This window comes from Callithrix jacchus, chromosome 16 (assembly GCF_049354715.1).
Source record: "Callithrix jacchus isolate 240 chromosome 16, calJac240_pri, whole genome shotgun sequence".
NCBI classification, from domain to species: Eukaryota; Metazoa; Chordata; class Mammalia; order Primates; family Cebidae; genus Callithrix; species Callithrix jacchus.
In genome coordinates, this window is record NC_133517.1 from 38,583,329 (window position 1) to 38,603,697 (window position 20,369).

A 20,369-nucleotide genomic window follows, 5' to 3' on the forward strand; every position below is an offset into this window, starting at 1 on the left:
AAAAACTCATGTGACGGTCTGAGAAGACAGGCCCTGTATCTTGCCTATGTACTTTGCTCAATAATTGATTAGAAGGGGGATGAAATCTTAGAGTAGACATTGTCTGGATTCCTGTGGACAGAAACAGGATATCAGAATTCCCATGCAATATGGTGTGAGAAAAATGAATTACAAGTGGGTATTCGACATGTTGATGCATAAGAAAAATCTTTTCTAGACCATGAGACAGCTTTTCTGCTGTCCTTTTGAGAGGAGGGTACAAGCAGCTGAAATAAAAAGCCAGATCGAAATCTGTCTTGTGTTGAAAGAGGAGCATGCAGAGCACATTCTATTATCAAGCAATGACAGGGATCGTGGTGGTACACATATTATTCCTCAGAGTCTAACTACTCAGAGCATGAGCCCCACCCGGCCAAGCACCAGCACCAGCAGCTTTTCTTAGCAGCTTGTCATAAGCACAGGAGTTCAGGCCCTAGCCCAGGTCTATTTAACCTGAATCTGTATTTTAATAATATCCTACAGGAGATGACAGCAATAAACAATGAAAAGAAATAAACAAATAGATGAGACAAAATATATCCCGAAAAGTGAAATCAGATGACATCACAGTACTCAACACTTCTTTCTATATGATTACTGATTGGCATTATATAAGCTTTCCAAGTAACTGAAGGAAGTAGAGAAGAGGACTAAATCGTCAGAGACCCTGATATTACAAGTTTATTTGAAGATTAAATGTCTGCCTCCAGAAAGATGTGGTTATACAATAGAGATAAAATATCAGAGAAAATTAAATGAAAAAGAATTTTATTTTCTAGTGTGGGCTGAAATGTGTTCCTGCCATATAAAGTTTATTCTTGCAATGAATGGGTCCTTTAAATCTTTGAGGGCAGGGATTATGTTACATAATTTCCAAACCTCTCCCAGCACTTTGCTCAGAATGTTTCAAAAATAATGTGCTCAATATATGTTTATAAATAAATAGAAATAAATTTTGCTGTAAATATTTTTATTGCTAATTCTACTATATTCTTTGTATTTTATATGAGAATGGTATATGTAAATTAAACAAATATAATATACCTAATAGTAAATGAAGAGTATGATTTACAAAGTTATTCAAAATTGTCCCTTAACATAAATATCTCAGGAGGCTAATTGAATAGTTCCCTTCAGTCTTGTTGAAAATGGAAGTCCCAGGATAAAGGAGACATCTTGCCACCAAAAAAGTAAACTTTTATTTATATTTGCTAATTACTAAACATCTGTCTTATTTTACAAAGGAGACATATTAGTATTAATGCCTAAATGATGCTGTCTTTTTTGGGACAAATATATTCTTTTTTCAAATTTCTTATAGTCTTTCCTTATATTCATGTGACTTTAAAGGGGAAGATCAGCTTCTATCATCTTGAGATTGCTATTTGTCACACATGTTTTTTTCCCTCACCATATCTCCAGTAACTTTTAATGCTAAAAACCATAGCTGAGAGGAGCATTCAGCCCTGAGTGTCAAGTGGTACTCAGCACCAAGTGAGAAGAGCATATTACTGATTTCTGATAAAATTCCCATCATACTAACTTTAAAGAGAGCCAAGAAAGTTTGTTAAAGTCAGTATCTCCAAGTTTTGGTGTAACCCCTGTCACAGCTTCCCAGCTTTTTCAGAGAAGATGAAAGTAATTTCTGAAGTGCTAGGTACTACCCCACCCTCCCTGTGTCATAAATATCTTAAATATTGCTCATTAAAATAACTACCAAGGTGCAAACACAGACAGACATCTACGTGTTGATTTGTTACATTGTCTAGACAAATCTATACTCTATTTTATAGAATTTTATAAAATTATATATTTTTAGATGTAGCCCTTTTACAAAGCAAGGTGAAATATGGCTCTTTAAAGTAAATCATTACTAGTAAAGGACATTAAATTATCTGCAAATGTATTAGAGCAAGACTGTTTATGAACAATCTCGACTCTTCAAATATTTATTTCTATTTACTAATAATTATAACAATTATTATTTTGGCATGTACTATGAAAACAAACTTATTCATTATATAATCAAAGTTTGAGCCATGGAGATTTTTGTTTTTAAGGAGGTTTGTGTTTAAGAAGACTTATTTTGGGGGAAAATGCTTCCATGGTAAAATATTACATCTCTGGCATTAAATTTGTAGCAATATTTAAAACTCTTAAGTTTGCAAAAAGCACATACCATTCTCTAAAGTGTAATGAAATATCTTTACATGTATATGATTTACAAACATGAAAACTCAGTGCAGGAGAAAATGTCCCCAAAATTAAGAATTGCATATGATGGTTCTAAGGGTAAATCCATTCAGATTCATCATATTCCACTCTTACATCATATTATAACAGAGTGAAACATTATACATTGTATTATGCCAAATTTAAATTTATTGTTTATTTTTCTAAACATCAGACTAAGATTGTGAATGATATTTTCTCAAAAATGACTCCATTTCTAAAATATTTTAAAATGTGTGTTATATAAAATACAGAGGGGCTGCTAATTTTCAATTTATTTTAAATGAGATATTTTCACAGTCAAGTATAAGCTTGTTAAACCCATGATAACTTTCTTCTCATTCTGAAAAAGACCATAAGTGACAATTTGCCTTTGAATGTAAAGAAAATACTAACTTTACAATCCTACACTGAAAAAATGTCCACTTATATCATTAAGTTTTACTCTTTATGCTTATGTAATTGAAAATAATACAAAATAGGAGCTTATTATATTGACCTATGTGAAAATTTTCATCATTTTTAAAGTAACTATTTCAACATGTATAGCAAAATGGTAACAATGCATTTAAATTAATGTATATCAATCTTAATCAGGAATTTAAGAATATGATATAGTACACAAAAATATTTACTAAGGAGTTTATAATACTAAAGATTCTTAAGACAATATAATGGAAAAAAATTGCTATGGAGAAAAATCAAGTAATCTTCCAGTATCTCCATGAATTAGATGTAAAGCATTCAAGGAAATTCTGATGAGTTCCCTTACTTTTAAATATCTTTTGGCAAGGAGATTTCATAAATGTCTTTAATATTATATAGTCTTTACTTAGCTTTTGGGTTTGATACCTAACTTTAATATGATTTCTGACTCTAAACTACACATATTTCTCTACAGGTTTTGATGTTACTCCACATAATTAAATAATAATTTTTATGTGTGAATTGAGTAAATAATTGATATCATAGTATTTCCCAACAGAAGATTCTTTGGCTGATAATAATTGTAGATCTGGTATATTTTAAAGGAATATTACCTTCCTGTGGAAATAAATCATCTTTTGACCAGGTCACTGGGTAACTGGTGATTAAGTACTTTCTACTCACTGTTCTCCATGGTTCAAACTTTCATTATGTAATGAATAAGTATTAACACTTCACATTTAAATGTATCTAGGTTTGAACATAATTTCTATTTACCTGTTTAACTGAGACTTGTTTCAATACATATAAAATGGAGATGATTATACTTATCTCCCATGACTGCTATAAGTATTAAATGTGTTAATTTTAGTAAAAGTATCCAGCATATTACTTGATATATAAAAAATACTCCAAACATTTTTTTTCTTGATCTGTTAGGAGTGAAGTTGAGCCCATCTTATCCAAATCAAGCTCTCCGCTTAGCTAGGATTATTTCTATTTCAGAGAAAAACGATATCAATTCAATTGACTACCTCTTCCTTGCAGGCACCCCAGAGTTTGATTGTTAGTCTGCACACTATCTGACTTAAGCCCACATACACCTTTTAAGTAGTCCCAGTGCTTTGTAGAATACACCACAGGAATCACATCCTACTGTCATTGTCAATTGTGAAATGTCTCCGTGAGTTTCCTGATAGGACAGGGAAAGTGTATCCACACATTCTCTCCCTTGAGGGAAATTCTCAGTTGTAGACTCCCCATGTGCTCAGATTTGTCTCATCAATATATATAGATCTTTTGCCCTCTCAGACATCTGGACACTGCAGGATGGCTATGAAGAACAGTTTAATGTGAAATATAGCAAAACTATTTTGACATAGCTTTTTTCTCTCCAAGTGAACCTCCTCATGAAGAAGGAAATGAGAGATTTAGAGTGAAGAATTCTGCTCGTAACCAACTCTATTAGTTCAGCTGGTCTAGAATATGTCTGACAATAAATAAGACATTTTAAAAGCATATTTGATATTTATTGCTTTTTATTTTGATTTTGAAAAATAAAAGCTGTCTTTGATTATATTTTACTTTACTATGATGTAAGCTGTTTCTGAGGAAAGCTTTAAGTTTTATTTACCTTTGTGTCACTGGAGGCTAACACAGTGCATGGAACATAAAAGCATTCAAAAGGTGTTTGTTGGATGAGTAAACAAATAATTGAAGTGAAGAATTATGTAATGTAATTCCGAGGTAGGAGGCAAGACTCAACTCTGAAGGCAGGCCTCAGACATCAGGTCAAGTAACTGGGTACTAGGTAAAACAGGGTTGTGGGTGGTGGAAGCAGCTTTCCAGAAGGCACACCCACCAGTGAGCCATGTCAGTTTACCACTGCCATGGAAACACCTTAAAGTTACATCTCCTTTCCATGGCAACAACCTAGAATTTACCATCCTTTTCCTAGAAATGTCTGCATAACCTGCCCCTTAATTTGCATATAATTAAAACTGAGTATAAATATGACAGCAGAACTGCCTTACAGCTTTGGGCTCCCTACCTAGGTGGTAACCCTACTCTACAAGAAATTGTACCTCTGTTGCTGCTGCACACTGCTGCTTCAATAAAAGTTTCTGTTTAATTCCACCAGCTAACTCTTGAATCCTTTCCTGGGTGAAATCAAAAAACTTCCTGGGCTAAGCTCCAATTTTGAGATTTGTCTTCCCTGCATCAGAATTCATTTATTGATGTCTTAATTTCTTGTCCAACTCTATAATTAAAAGTAATCTACAACCTTGAGTCACTTTTTAAGTTTTCTTTCAGTTTGTCCAAGCTAAAATTAATATCTCCCCATGTTCCCACAACCTGCCTTTTCCTACTAACCAAAATCATAAAATAATAGCACTTGTTATTGACCTGTATATTTTATCTCTCTATACGACCATTTCCATTTAATTGTGCATTTATTTTTACTCTTTGGCTAACATTGTTTTACATATTAATTGAGAAATGTAGGCTTCTTTATGAAGACAGTAACTATTTTCTGTAATATAACATGTAAGACTTTTCTTTTGATAGAGACAAATTAGTTCCATTCATGGTGACAATGAGTATCAACTGTTTCAAAGCCCTCTTCTGAATATTTCAGTAGATGAAAATGTAGAATGTATAAAAGCTGCTCTCAAGTAACAATAGTCTCATAGAAGTTATGAGAAGCATACATTAACATATAAATATTCTTGGTGTTGAGATTTGAAGTGATAGAAATCTGGAAATCAGAGGAAATAGTCTAGGCAAAGAAAAGAGGCATTTGCAAAGATTTATACTTACAAGGCCATATAATAAGTTCAGCAAACTATGATTAACATAGTTTGCCCAAAGAATAAAATGGACATGTTTCAGGAGCTTGAGAATTTGACACACCTAGAGATTGCAAATATTAGCATTAAATTATACTTTAACCTTTCATGGTCATGTCCCCAGTCAATAGGTGAAAATCAAACTTCATTCATTAAAGCTAAGACCAAGAGTCATAAGAAGAAATCCTGTTAAAATTACTTTCTGCCTCCTGCTCCTCGTTTGTAGGTTTTGTGATTCCTCGGTTTAATGTTTTGTTAGTAAATGAATAAAGTTGTCAAAGGGGGATTATGCAATTAATGGCATATAAAAATAAAGCCACACATATGTATTTTTTTTTTTTTTTGCAAATTATCATCTCAAACATTGACTGCAGTTGGTAAACACCTTAACATTTTATTTTTTGTCTAAGGAATGATACTGACAATGAAATGTAAGTGATGCTGGGGGAGGTCAGCATGACTGGCTCCAATTATGGATAGAGGTAGGCCAAAGAGACAGATTAATATCAGTTTATGTTTGAGAGAGGAGGTAATTTTTGAAGAGTTGGGAAATGTTACTCAACCTAATGTAATTGGCAGAAAATTGCTACAGGCTTATAGTATTTGCATGAGATTTGGCTTTCTAGAACAAGAAGCATATTGGAAGAGGTGAGCAAATTAGAGTGGACAAATGAGGTCATTCTACTGTGACTGGAACAATAAAATGAAGAGAAGGCAAATGCACTGTGTGATACATTTTTTCTCACATAGACAGCTCTAAAAAGAGCTCATTGACTTAAAAGAGGTGAAACCATGTAAAACTGAGAGCTACAATGGCAATCATAGCTGTAGCAGAATATCCTTTATTATGGTGTTTCTTGTAGTTAATCTTCATCGCATGGCATGAACTATGTTGCTTATTTAGCCTACTAATTTTCAGTTACTGTATGCAGCTGTATTACAGGAAGAATCCAAATTAAGCAGTAAGGTCATTTCCTAGCTTCAGTTTAGTGAAAGTGTACATGATCAATTACATTCTGTAATTTAGAGCAGCCAGTGTCCCAGGCTGTTTTATTTTATTCTAGAAAGAAAAAGGAGGTATGTGTGACAGGAATAGGCTACACAAAACAGGTGGAACAAAATAATGTTAGCAATAAATGGGAAACAAAAAGTATAACTTGGTATTTTACATTTTACGATCATACTGTTTCACTACAGACATAAAAACAGGCCTTGGTATTATTATGATCATTTGTTATCAAAACCTTTAGAGCACATCTTCTATGTGCTAGGTACTTTGTTAGACTTTAGGATGCAAAAATAAACAAGATATAATTTCTGCCTGAAAGAAGTCCACTGAATAATGAGAGACAGAGAACATGTTATATGTGCTGTGGAAAGACAATGGGATTAAAGATCTGGATGCGTCTCAAGGGAGGACCTGAAGGTAAAAACATTGACTTAGAAGATCCAGGTACATAAACAATAAAAAAGAAAACAAAACAAAGAAAGTGTGTGGGAGAACACTGTAATTAGAAGAGAAGTAAAAGAACAAAACTCTGGATAACACCAACATGTAGGGAGTGGGTAAGAGAGGAAGCCAATACAGAATAGCTAAGAGAGGGCCATGTGTGGTGGCTCACACTGTAATCCCAGGACTTTGGGAGGCTAAGGCTAGCCAATCGCTTAAGCGCAGGAGTTCAAGACCTGCCTGGGCAACATGGTGAAACTCTTTCTCTAAAAAAACATACAAAATTTAGCTAGGCATGGTGGCATGTGGACTTGATTCCTGGACTAGGAGTCAAGAGTTACTACATCCTATTTCACTTTAAACTATCATTTTAACTTCTCTTATTCCGAATTTCCTTACATATAACCATCAGATGACAACCATTTCTATAATCACGTTTATCAGGAAAAATGTCAGATAAAATATGAAAATATGCTCCATAAGTGATAAAGGACTATAGATTCAAAATAGTAATGATATTAAAAATACAATATAAAAAGTAAAATAAAATGTGATGTTTTTCAAGATATTTTTTGAAGAAGTGCATTTTTAGTTCATAACTGAGGACCAACATTAACTGTTGTTTTAGTTTAGTTTTTCTTTTTTTTAATTTTATTGCACTTTAGGTTCTGGGGTACATATGCAGATCATGCAGGATTGTTGCATACATACATACATGGCAATGTGGTTGCTGCCTCCATCACCATCACCCATATCGGCCATTTCTTCCCACGTTATCCCTCCCCAACTCCCTACCCTCTGGTGTCCCTCCACTAGAACCCCCCAACAGACCCCAGTGTGTGATACTCCCCTCCCTGTGTCCATGTGTTCTCATTGTTCAACACCCGCCTATGAGTGAGACCATGTGGTGTTTGGTTTTCTGTTCTTGTGTCAGTTTGCTGAAAATTATGGTTTCCAGATTCATCCATGTCCGTACAAAGGACAGGAACTCATCATTGTTTATGGTTGCATAGTATTCCATGGTGGATATGTGCCACATTTTCCTTGTCCAGTCTATCATTGATGGGCATTTGGGTTGGTTCCAGGTCTTTGCTATTGTAAACAGTGCCCCAGTGAACACACGTGTATATGTGTCTTTATAACAGAAGGATTGATATTCCTTTGGATATATATACCCAGTAATGGGATTGCTGGGTCAAATGGAATTTCTATTTCTAGGTCCTTGAGGAATTGCCACACTGTCTTCCACAATGGTTGAACTAATTTACACTCCCACCAATAGTGTAAAAGTGTTCCTGGTTATCCAGATCCTCTCCAGCATCCAGATTTTTTAATGATTGCCATTCTAACTGGTGTGAGATGATATCTCAATGTGGTTTTGATTGGTATTTCATTAATGACAGTGATGATGAGCATTTTTTCATATGTTTCTTGGCCTCATATATGTATTTTTTGAAAAGTGTCTATTCACATCCTTTGCCCACTTTAGAATGGGTTTTTTTTTTTTTTTCTTGTAAATCTGTTTTAGTTCTTTGTAGATTCTGGATATTAACCCTTTGTCAAATAGGTAGATTGCAAAAATTTTTTCCCATTCTCTTGGTTGCTGGTTCACTCTAATGATTCTTTCTTTTGCTGTGCAGAAGCTCTGGAGTTTAATTAGATCCCATTTGTCTATTTTGGCTTTTGTTGCCAATGCTTTTGGTGTTTTAGTCATGAAGTCCTTGCCTAAGCCTATGCCTGAATGGTTTTGCCTTGGTTTTCTTCTAGGGTTTTTATGGTGTTAGGTCTTATGTTTAAGTCTTTAATCCATCTGGAGTTAATTTTAGTGAGAGGTGTCAGGAAGGAGTCCAGTTTCTGCTTTCTGCACATGGCTAGCCAGTTTTCCCAACATCATTTATTAAACAGGGATTCCTTTCCCCATTGTTTGTTTTTGTCATGTGTGTCAAAGATCAGATGGTTATAGATGTGTGGTGTTGCCTCCAAGGCCTCTGTTCTGTTCCATATCTCTGGTCTATATCTCTGCTTTGGTGCCTGTGCCATGCTATTTTGATTACTGTAGCCTTGTAGTATAGTTTAAAGTCGGGTAACATGATGCCTCCAGCTTTGTTCTTTTTGCTTAGAATTGACTTGGCTATGTGGACTCTCTTTTGGTTCCATATGAAGTTTAAGGTGGTATTTTTCTGGTTCTGTGAAGGGGATCATAGGTAGCTTGATGGGGTCAGTGTTGAATCTATAAATTGCTTTGGGCAGTATGGCCATTTTCACAATATTGATTCTTTCTAACCATGAGCATCAAATGTTTTTCCATCTGTTTGTGTCCTCTCTTATTTTCTTGAGCAGTGGTTTGTAGTTCTCCTTAAAGAGGTACTTTAGGCCAGGTGCAGTGGCTCATGCCTATAATCCAAGCACTTTGGAGGCCAAGGCATGTGGATCACCTGAGGTCAGGAGTTCAAGACCAGCCTGACCAACATGGTGAAAACCCGTCTTAAAAAAAAAAAAAAAAAAAAAAAAAAAGTCCTTTAAATCCTGTCAGTTTTATTCCTAGGTATTTTATTCTCTTTGTAGCAATTGTGAATGGCAGTTTTTTCTTGATTTGGCTCTCTTTAAGTCTACTATTGGTATATAGGAATCCTTGTGATTTCTGCACATTGATTTTGTATCCTGAAACTTTACTGAAGTTGCTTGTCAATTTCAGGAGATTTTGGGCTGAGACAATGGGGTCTTCTAAACATATAATCATGTCATCTGAAAATAGAGACAATTTGACTTCCTCTTTTCCTAATTGAATACCCTTTATTTCTTTTTCTTGCCTGATTGCTCTGGCTAGAACCATTTCCTCTTCTCCACTTGACCCTAAGATAAGACTTACACTCATGCATGGTCTTTAAACCCTACTGCTGCCACCATATTATGAGCAATCAATAAGCCAGTTTCCTTGAATAGGTAATCTAAAGCTAATTTCAGAATTCTTAAAATATAATTCTATAAGTTTGAACCTAAAACAGAAATGTTTGAAGCAAAAAAGAAAAGAAAAAACTATTTTATTCTTATACAAAATAAAATGGAACTTTTAAAGTTCCAAAACATCCATTAGGAATTTCAGAGGAATTAAATCAAAACAGACATTACTTGTGGGAAAATTGACGTGTAAATAATATTCAGTCATTTCATTCAAAAATGTCATCATCTGCCTCATACATTATTTCAATTTCCTCTTTATTTCCTAATAATGTTTAGAAGTTTCTTTGCTAGAGTTTTATTCCTTTCATGAAAGAAGTCTTATTTCTGTAAGATTTCTAAATGAATTACTGTTGACATATACAAGCTATTAATTGTTCTGTATTCAGTTGGTTAACAAACATCTTAATGAAGTCTTTTGTTACTTTAAATAGATTTTCATTCTATTCCCTTGAGTTTTCCACTTAGGCCATCTTAAAATCTTCGAATAAAAACAATTGTTTTTTGGTTACCATAGGTTTTAATTCTTAATATTTCTTGTTCATGCATTAACTAAAATTTTAGGACAATATAAAATAATTGTAATAACGGTAGTTATCTTCTGATTTTCTTAACTTGAATTTATAAAAGAATCAAAATGTATCACTTTCCGAATTTTAATCTATTAAGAATCTGCATCAAATGAATAAAGCCATATACAAGATTAATTAAACCTAAATGATAATTTGAAAGTGCAATGAACTGTGTCCCATGATTTGAATGTTTGTTTCTTCCAAAACTCATGTTAAAATTTAATTGCCATTGTGATGGTATTGGGAGGTGGGGCCTTTAAGAACTATTTGGGTCATGATGGCTGCATCTTCATGAATGAACTAATGCCTTATCCTGGAAGTGGGTTCTCCCTTTCTTGCTCTCTATCTCACCCTCTTTGTTCCCATCTACCATAAAATGATGCAGCAAAAAGGCCCTTGCAAGATACTGGCCTCTTCATCTTAGACTCCACAGTCTCTAGAACCATGAGTCAATCATTTTCTGTTTATTATAAATTACTCAATCTGTGGTATTCTGTTATAGCAAAACAAAGCAAACTAAGACAATGTGCAAGTTTTGATCAAGATTATTTAATAGTGTTTTCCAAATTGTAGGATTAATATAAAAATCATTTTATAGCTAGGTTGTCCAGAATAACAGTTGACTTAAGTGATATATAAATGTATAGCTTTCTGATCTTACAGTAGGAGCTTAAGCTCAGCATTATGTCATGCCTTAAGTCTCACCCATATTTGATTTAGATGAGACTTTGGACTTTTGAGCTGGTGCCAGAATGAATTCAGCCTTAAGCAGCTATTGGGTTAGAATAAATGATATTGTTTGTTAATCGACAGGAGGTTTTGGAGCAGTGAGTAGAATGCTGTTGTTTGAATGTTTGTCCCTTCTAAAACTCATGTTGAAATTTAATTGTCATTGTGATGGTCACTGGGCTGACACAACAGCTTCTTTTGTTGTGTTGTGCTGCTGCAAAGAGGCTATTGCCCTCATCTATAGGGTTCCAGATGACTTGCTGTTGTGTCCACTTTCCAAATAGACACAATTTTATTTCCTCTTTTCCTAACTGAATACCTTTATTTCTTTTTCTTGCCTGATTGCTCTGGCTAGAACCATTTTCTCTTCTCCACTTGACCCTAGGATAAGATGACTTGCTGTTGTGTCATGTCACAATGACTTGCATTTGTTCCACAAAATGGAAACCTGAAGGGACAGAAGGAGCACAACCCTTCCCTTAAGGGCTTACCCTGGCATGTAAATTTATCATTTTATGCATCTGTAATTGACAGAACTGAGTTCCATGGCTGCACTGGCTGCAAAAGGGCTGAGAAATGTATTATTTAGCTAATCAGACAAGCTCACAGCTTAATATTCCATTACTATATATAAGAAGGGCAAAACAGGTGTTGGGACTCACAGAAGATAGCTACCAGGATTTGCTAAAATGTCATAGTATTTTGAAATATTAACCAATGCTGACTTTTTCCCTCATTTTCTTGAAACGTTTGCTGTCTTCTATGGTCTAAAAATTTTTGTGTCCCTCAAATTCATAGTGAAACCTAACCCTCATTGTGACAGCATTAGAAGGTGGGGTCTTGAGGAAGTGAACAGGTCATTAGGGCTCTGCCTTCATGAATGGAATTAGTGTCATTGTAAAAGAGACTCCTGAGATCTAACTAGTCACTTTCACCCCTTAAAGACATAGTGAGAAGGTGTCATCTATGAAACAGAGAACCCTTGCCTGACACTGAATCTCCTGAAGCCTTCATCTTTGATTTTCCAGCCTCTATAACTGTAAAAAATAATTTTCTCTTGTCTACAAGTCACCCAATTCATGATATTTTTATTATAGCCACATGAATATACTAAGATATTCTCCATTAGCTTCATCTGCATTTTAGTCTGTGCTGACTGTTGTCTAAGAGAAAAGACAATAATGCCCAAAGTAGAAAAAATTGCATGAGTATAATTTTGTTCAGTTTCAAACACTGAAAGCTTCAGTGCATTAAGCTTTTTTCTTAAACAATATGTGTTGTGCATATGAATAGTTATCACACTAAGGAGGAGGTAGGAGTTAAAATGAAGTGAGAGAGAAAATAATACACACCGTAATTGTTGGAGGGAGGTAGAGAAGAGGGAGCAGATTGATAGCATTCTTATGTCACCATCTTGCTCCTTGGTCCTAAAGAAGCTATCAGATTCTATAGTTGTTTCAGTCAATCTCTGGCATAGCACAAAAATATTACAGGTTCTGAAAAACATAATTACATCAACTATCATATATTCAACTTTACATTGTCAAAAAAAAGCCAACTTCCCTCACCCCAGCTTCCATCTAATTTAGTTCTGGACTCTACAATTTGGGAAGCCAAATGTGTTCGGTTTCTTTTTTTTCCACCATTCTCTTTAGTAACTTGAGGATATGAAAATTCTCATTCATGAGAAAGAGGAAACACAGCTACAACCAAAACTTGACAAGTTGCCTACAAAATGTGTAATAACGGCAGAGAGTAACAACTATGGAGATTTAAAAGAAAATCAAAAACTAGAACAGTTGCCCAAAGCATGTTAATATGCTGTTCTTTTTGCCATAGCTAATTTCTTATTTATGACAAAATCTGTATTGCCTTAGGCAGTAACTTAAAATCACATTATAGTGATTACTAGGAAGTTTCAGAAACTAAATATAAAGAGTATTAACAATAAATATTGATTGCAGTGTAAATGAATGTGTGAGAACCTCACTGCCATTTAAAAAAAAGAAAGAGAGACACTGTGCTTCAAGAGGTTGGGTGGAAATTATAGAGGTGTTAAGTTTTTCATCTGACTTTTGACTGGACTCATTGCATTATTTTTTTGTCATTGGTCATCTAGTTCTAACTCTAAGTTTAATATGCATCTAAGGATCAGTCATCTTTTACTAATCTTTTGTTTAAAAAGATGAATTTTTCCACCATATCTGTTCCTTCACACTGACTATGATTTAAAACACTTTTGCTGTACGAACTGTTGAATGTAAAGTGAAAGATCAGTCCCACATATAGGACTTACAAAAAGGTAGAATATTATATTTTCTAATGCAGGCATTTAAACATGCTGTAATTTATGTTTTATGATTTATTGATTTATTCAAGTATGGTCATGTATTAAGAAAAATACTTTGTAAAAAGTCATTTAACTTTGGGAGACCAATGTGGGTGGATCACGAGGTCCAAGAGCAAAAACTCTTTGATCAAGAGTTCAAGACCATCCTGGCCAACATGATGAAACCCCCTCTCTACTAAAAATACAAAAATTAGCTGGGTATAGTAGCATGCACCTGTAATCCCAGCTACTCAGGAGGCTGAGGCAGGAGAACCACTTGAACCCAGGAGGCAGAGGTTGTAGTGAACCGAGATCGCACCACTGCACTCCAGCCTGGCAACCGAATGAGATTCCATCTCAAAAATCAGTCAATTAATCAATCAATCAATCCTTTAATCCTGAAAAATACTAGAGAGCTTATCATATCTTTCTATTAGTAATATATTGTACTTCACACATCCAGTAAAGACACCTTTTCTATTCTCTTCTGTTTCATGCATTTTAAGCTTAGTTTTGTCTCTTTCTTCCCTTGTCCTCCTTCCCCATAGGTACCCACACCAATGTATATCCTTATCTATGAATTTGTCCTATAATATATGTAGTTGTTGTGAGAAGAGGAAGTATGGTTTCAAATTTACATAAATGTTAATGTTTTCCAAATTTGTTTTGTTGACTACTTTTATTATTCATCAACATTTTTTAGATTTATATTGTTCCATAAATAATTAAATTTTTGTTTCCTGTTGCTGCTAAGTGTCCAATATTACAGATTTGCAGCACTTTACTGATCCATTACTTTAATGATTGATACCCAGAGTCACCCTCAATTCCCAGCTGCCATAAATAAGGCTATACTAAACATCCTTTCACACACCACCTCATGGACCTATGTGAGAACATTTCAAAGCTAAATACCCAGGAGTGCAATACAGGGCCTTAGGTGATGCAAATACATGATTTTATTAAGTTCAATCAGGTTGATCTGGTATATAACCTCATTAATGGACATTTCCAGTTCAGAGCTCTTAACTATCAACACCTCCAAGAGTAATTACCATTATCCATCTTTCCAATACTTGACACATTATGAAGTAATTACTGCTATTGCTTAACTTATTTAATTTGCACTTCTTTAATGAGCTAAAGAAATTCTTTATATACTTGTCAGTCATTCAGACTTCTTTTTTCATTTTTCTCTTGGATCTTCACTCCTTTTGGTGACATGGGAGGTTGTTTTTTATAGCCTACATATTAGTAACTTGTTAATTTTAAACATTGCAAAAGTCCATTCTTCATGTCATAATCTGCCAGATTTATCGGTGGAATTTTTGTTCAATATATACTGTTATTTTTGTTGTAGCCAAATTCATCATTTTTAAGCCTTAGAAAGCTTACACTTTTAAAATCTCAAAAAATTATCCCCAACATTTGGTCAGCAGGATTATGTTCCTAAATTTAAGAGAAGAAACTTTACAAAGAGTTTAAGGTAATCATGCAGAGTTTATATCTGTTTTCAGATTTCATTTATTTACCTTATATAAAAACTTCACAATAACATTTGTGAATATAATTATATTAATTCTTTTCACAAAATCATGTGGTTATACAAAATAATTCAATGCGAATAACCATTAAAATATATGAATAAAAGAACAAAGATTTTCTTCAGCTATCAATGGTGGTTATGAAAAGAAATGAATTACAAGAGACCAATAAATGCCAAGCAGTATTGTTAGATGCTTGAAAGTGTTCAAATTATATCCTCTCACTTCAAAATTAACCTGAAACCTAAAAGAATGATTGGAATACAAGCAGTATGAGAGATACTGCACAGCCTTTGTACAAGTAAGTTAAAGAAAAGGTAGACACATTTATTTACAAAGAGATAATCATATTTTCTTTCCTTGGCAATTGTCAAAAATATCTTCTCTCCACTAGAATATTGAGTACTTACTCAATAAGTATGCAAAACTGTTATGAACATTTAGTGTTGGCCATTTTCCCAGCTATCCGTCAGTGTCTTTCTATCTATAGGTCCAGATTGAGTTTGTACTATTTAGATCAGGGGTCCTCAACCCCTGGGTCATGGACCAGTACCAGTCTGTGGCCTGTTAGGAACCTGGCAGCACAGCAGGAGGTGAGCAGCAGGCTAGGGAGCATTACTGCCTAAGCTCTGCCTCCTGTCAGATCAGCAGGAGCATTATATTCTCATAGAAGTGTGAACCCTACTGTGAACTGTGTATGCAAGGGATCTAGGTTGCATGCTTCTTATGAGAATGTCTGATAATGTATGGTGGGACAGGTTCATTCCAAAGCCAAAAGAATCTTCCCCCTGCCATCCATGGAAAAATTGTCATCCACAAAAGTGCTACCTGGTGCCAAAAAGGTTGGGGACAGCTTATTTAGTGCTTCTAAAATTACTCCTATATTTTATCCTATCCTCATCCCACACTCTACTTGGATGAGCTCCACATCCATAATTGTCAACAACCTGCCATTCATAATCTCCCATTGCCTGCATCTCTCAGAACAATACATCCAACATAGGTGCTATTTCCCTTGAAGAATCTCTTTAAATCTTTTTTGCTCTCCTTCTTGCTCTTTCTCTCTAACACTATTTATCTCTCTTCCTTTCCTCATTTGACCCCAAAACGACTCATTCCTATCTGATTGCAGATCGCTTATAACCCATGACTTACTTCCATAAAAATATAAAAATGAATTCTAAAGATTTTTCTCTCAAAACCTACATATGAAAAATATTACACAAATACTACACCTAGTTTGATGGTTATGTTTTTTGTTGGTTGGAGGATGCAGATAGGAAGCAATATGAAGAGTCACAGAGGAATATAAGAAAATTCCATATTTTCCACATTATTTGTATGACTCTTATTTGGCCAGAAGAAGAAGAATTTGACTCCAAGTTTATTAATAACATTTTATTAAAGTATAATTTTGAGACTATATTATTTCAAATACAAATTTTTATCATAAGCCTTTGTAACTCAAGACTTTTTTAAAACTTAATTATCTTAACCTATGTTGTTCAAATTTGAAAGAAAAGTAGGACAGGAAAAAAGAAAGTAGGGTCCCAAATGACAATGCTGCATTTCTTGATACTTTTCTCAATTTTTCTTACATGATAGTGATTAATGATTCCTGACTTTGGCTGCCTCTTATCAAATTCCTTCAGGTCCTGAATTAGAAAGTGAAGCTTAACCTTTCTACTCTTGATCAAGGATATGGAGAGCCTTCTGGATAATGACAGATTACAAATGAGAGCTCCTTAAACTGGAAAGATAAAAGCTGAGAAATAAGATAATGACTTTTCAAATCATGAAGTTTACAGATGGGGTAGACATAAACTTATTCCCAAAATTTTAGTCTACTAACATCAGGGGGATTTATTGAGATTTACTTAAAAATAACAATAGAACTATTAAATTGCAAGTCATCTGTTCATATAGAGTGGTAAAATGTAGTCCATGCATGTAAACAAATTTAAGGAATTTTAGGTATATTCATAGAGAATAAATTTAGGCTTATTCATAAATGATAAATCTGAATTTAACAAAATAAGATAAGAATATTTAGAAATTTATGTCTAAATGTAGAGGTAAATAAATTGGGAAAATTTCCACTTTGCCCATACACAAAATATCTGGCTATATAGAACATTTTGTTAATCAAAACAAGCATGTTCTCCTTTATAAAATTGTATCTTTGTGCTCCGGATGTTATATGTGAAGTCTAGAGGTCTGGATATAATACATCTTTGCATCTTGCCCTCACATATCCTTGGCAGAACTCTGCATGCTCCTGGAAAGTGTCCCTCCCTGTCCCCAATGATTCCCTCCCCAACCCCACTCACAACACTCACTGAGTCATCACCATCACTTGTACTATAAGCACCAGCTTTAGTCTTCTTAGGTTCCTGTCAAAACCCAAACCAAAAAACCCAAGATCCTCAAAAAGGAAAAAGACAGGCGAGCACAGTGGCTCATACCTGTAATCCCAGCACTTTGGGAGGCTTAGGTGGGCAGCTCACTTGAGGTCAGGAGTTTGAGACCTGCCTGGCCAACACAGTGAAACCCCATCTCTACTAAAGATTCAAAAAATTGCATGGACCTGGTGGCCCGAGCCTGTAATCCCAGCTACTCAGGAGGTTGAGACAGGAAAATCATTGGAACCCAGGAGGCGGAGGCTGCAGTGATCTGAGATTGTGCTATGCACTCCAGCCTGGGCAACAGAGCAACACTCCATCTCAAATAAATAAATAAATAATAAAAAGACAATAATACAAGAGTTATTAATAAATAATTTTTAGGAAGCTTAGAAAGGGTGAAAGTTCCCAGTGGAATTTTCCTCTTCTAAAAAGCAGCCCCCAACCCATTTCTTCTCTAACAGAAAGCAGCCTAAGAGGTCAGGCACAGACATGCAAACTAGGAGCTTTTATATGTAAATATTGGAAGCTGTACCTGGAAGCCAGCTACATTCAATATGGCATCTCCTGCCCTCTTTTCCTTATCACCATGTTTGTAGGTATCATGGTAGCCTCCAGGTGAAACCACAGTGCAGACATTATGGCTGCCACCAGGTGGAGGCCATATTTGCATAATAAAAGACTAGGGTGGGAGGGTCAGTCTTTTAGCAGGCTATGTAAATAGCACACCTGGTCAACGCAATCCCCTGAGCCCTATGTGAATCAACCACTGCGTCCTCAAGTCTCTGTACAAAACTGACTGCATTCCATGGCAAATTGCATGGAATTTGACCCTTTTTAGGTGACCTGCTTTCGAAGCATTAGGAAGCTTTTTCTCTTTTTGTTCTTTTTCTATTAAGCTTTCCACTCCTAAACTCACTCCTCACTCCATGTCCTGAATTCTTTCTAGATTGAGACACAGAGCCAGGGTGTAAACTCCAGAAAATGGAACCTTTTCAACAATGCTGAGTTTACTTACTTGTCAGTCAAGTGAACACGCATTAGAAGAAAGGCATTGAGTACGTTAATGAGGGGGAAAAGGTGAGCTTTTTAAGTGCTAGAAAGGTGAGGAGTCTGTGGTGGCTGTGCTTGTTAAGGTCTAAAAACAAACACTCTATCAGACAAAACAGTCTACAGATCTATACATAGTTGGGCTCAACAATATCTATTTGCTATTTCTCATGAAAAAGTCTTCAGTTAGGGCCATTAAATTTCTGATAAACTTGAAATAACTCAATTCTTGGGTCCTTCAATAACTTTATTTGTTTAGAGTCAGGTATGAAAAAAACACAACAATCCATTTGATATCTCCTAAGCAAGAAATATGTTGGAAATGGGCTTGTAACATAAGGAAAAATCCATACCAAGACAATGGATCACTAAGCAAAACTTGTTTACTTTCTGCAGAAAGGGTGCAGTTCACTGGCAGCCTTGCCATGAGACCACACCTGAACAGAGGAGACAGGGACATTTATAACTTTCATAACCTGATGCAATTACCCTGCTGCTGTGTCCAGTTGCCATTGGCCATAACAGGACCTCACATTCTATGCTTGACCCAATTGGCTAAAAGCTTGAAAATTTCCTGAGTAGCTAAGGGGGAAAGAAGACAAAGAAGAAGACAAGGAAGAAGAGGAAGCTAGTCAGGAGAAGGTCCAGAAGGTTTCCAAATAAGGAATGGCATTTACCAGCTTTTGGAGCTTGCCCAGTTCCGTTCAAACATGCTGGAGTGAGTCAAGGTAGTTGACTTAAGACATAGCTGATTTAAAGAATATATATACATGGGCATACATTTATGCTAAGCGTGGATAATGGCCATAGAGCAAGAGACTGTAATTCTTTATAATGTAGTCTAAGATATAAACTCTGAAGAAGAACTTTCCCATCTCTCACAGAATACATTGGTCTCAGAATGAACATCCAGGTTACCCTGATTACCTGGCCTCTCATCCCCTAATTTGATCTTATCTGGCATACCTCCTCAACTACCAAGACCAATAGGAAATTATTGTCATTCTTATCCAAATCTCCTATTCCCTGCAGGTCTTCATTCTTCTGTTTGGACTCTACCCTGATGAGATTTAATCCCTCCAGACCCATGAGAAGGTAGCTATTTTTTTCTTAAAACCTCATAACACTGGGCTTCTAAGTGTCCTCTATGCTTATATTGCCTCTTCTTGTCCTCCCCACCCCCACAAAGAACAGCTTTGAATCCCATGTCGATAAGCCATATTGTAGACTGAGTAGTCTACCCCACATTGGCCCTGGGTTTGCTCCAGTCATTTGCTTTGGCCAATGAAGTAACTGCAAACATTATGCAAGTAAGCATTTGCAAACTGCTAACACTTGGGGCTTGCTCTTTGTTTATGAGAATTTGGCAACCACTGGAATGTGTAAGAGCCCAGGCAATCATGTTGTGTAACCACAGACCCTTGGTCAAGTCATCTCATTGCCCAAACAGGCACCCATTCAACTTTTAGATATTTCAGTGAGTTCACACCCACCTCTAGCCAAATTAATCCAGAGCAGGAAAAAAAAAATCTCCTAGCTAATCCACAGAATCATGAGATATAGTAACTGTTTATTGTCTTAAATCTCTAATTATAGAGTGGACTTTTTTTGATATTGCAAAAGCTAACTAATACAGATTACATCACCCAATTCTCTTGCTAGACGGTAAACCCTGTGAGGACAAAGATAAAATTATTTTCTCCACTGCTGTAGGTCCAATGTCTAGAAAAGTTTAGATGTTCAACAATTTCTTCTTCAATAAATAAAAATGTTAAATATATTGTTAGTT

At 35.2% G+C, this 20,369-nt stretch overlaps 1 long non-coding RNA gene across 4 annotated transcripts in view; it reads right to left on the reverse strand.

The window, feature by feature from the left end:
- The window catches only part of LOC103788544 (uncharacterized), a 165,855-nt gene that overhangs the window by 103,362 nt on the left and 42,124 nt on the right, over nt 1-20,369 (reverse strand). For 2 of the 4 annotated variants that reach the window (XR_008477130.2, XR_004735270.3), the window contains exon 3: nt 12,608-12,751. The exons of the other annotated variants lie outside the window; for them this stretch is intronic. This is a non-coding gene — a long non-coding RNA (uncharacterized LOC103788544). The remainder of the gene's footprint in view (nt 1-12,607; nt 12,752-20,369) is intronic. 4 annotated transcript variants of the gene reach the window in all.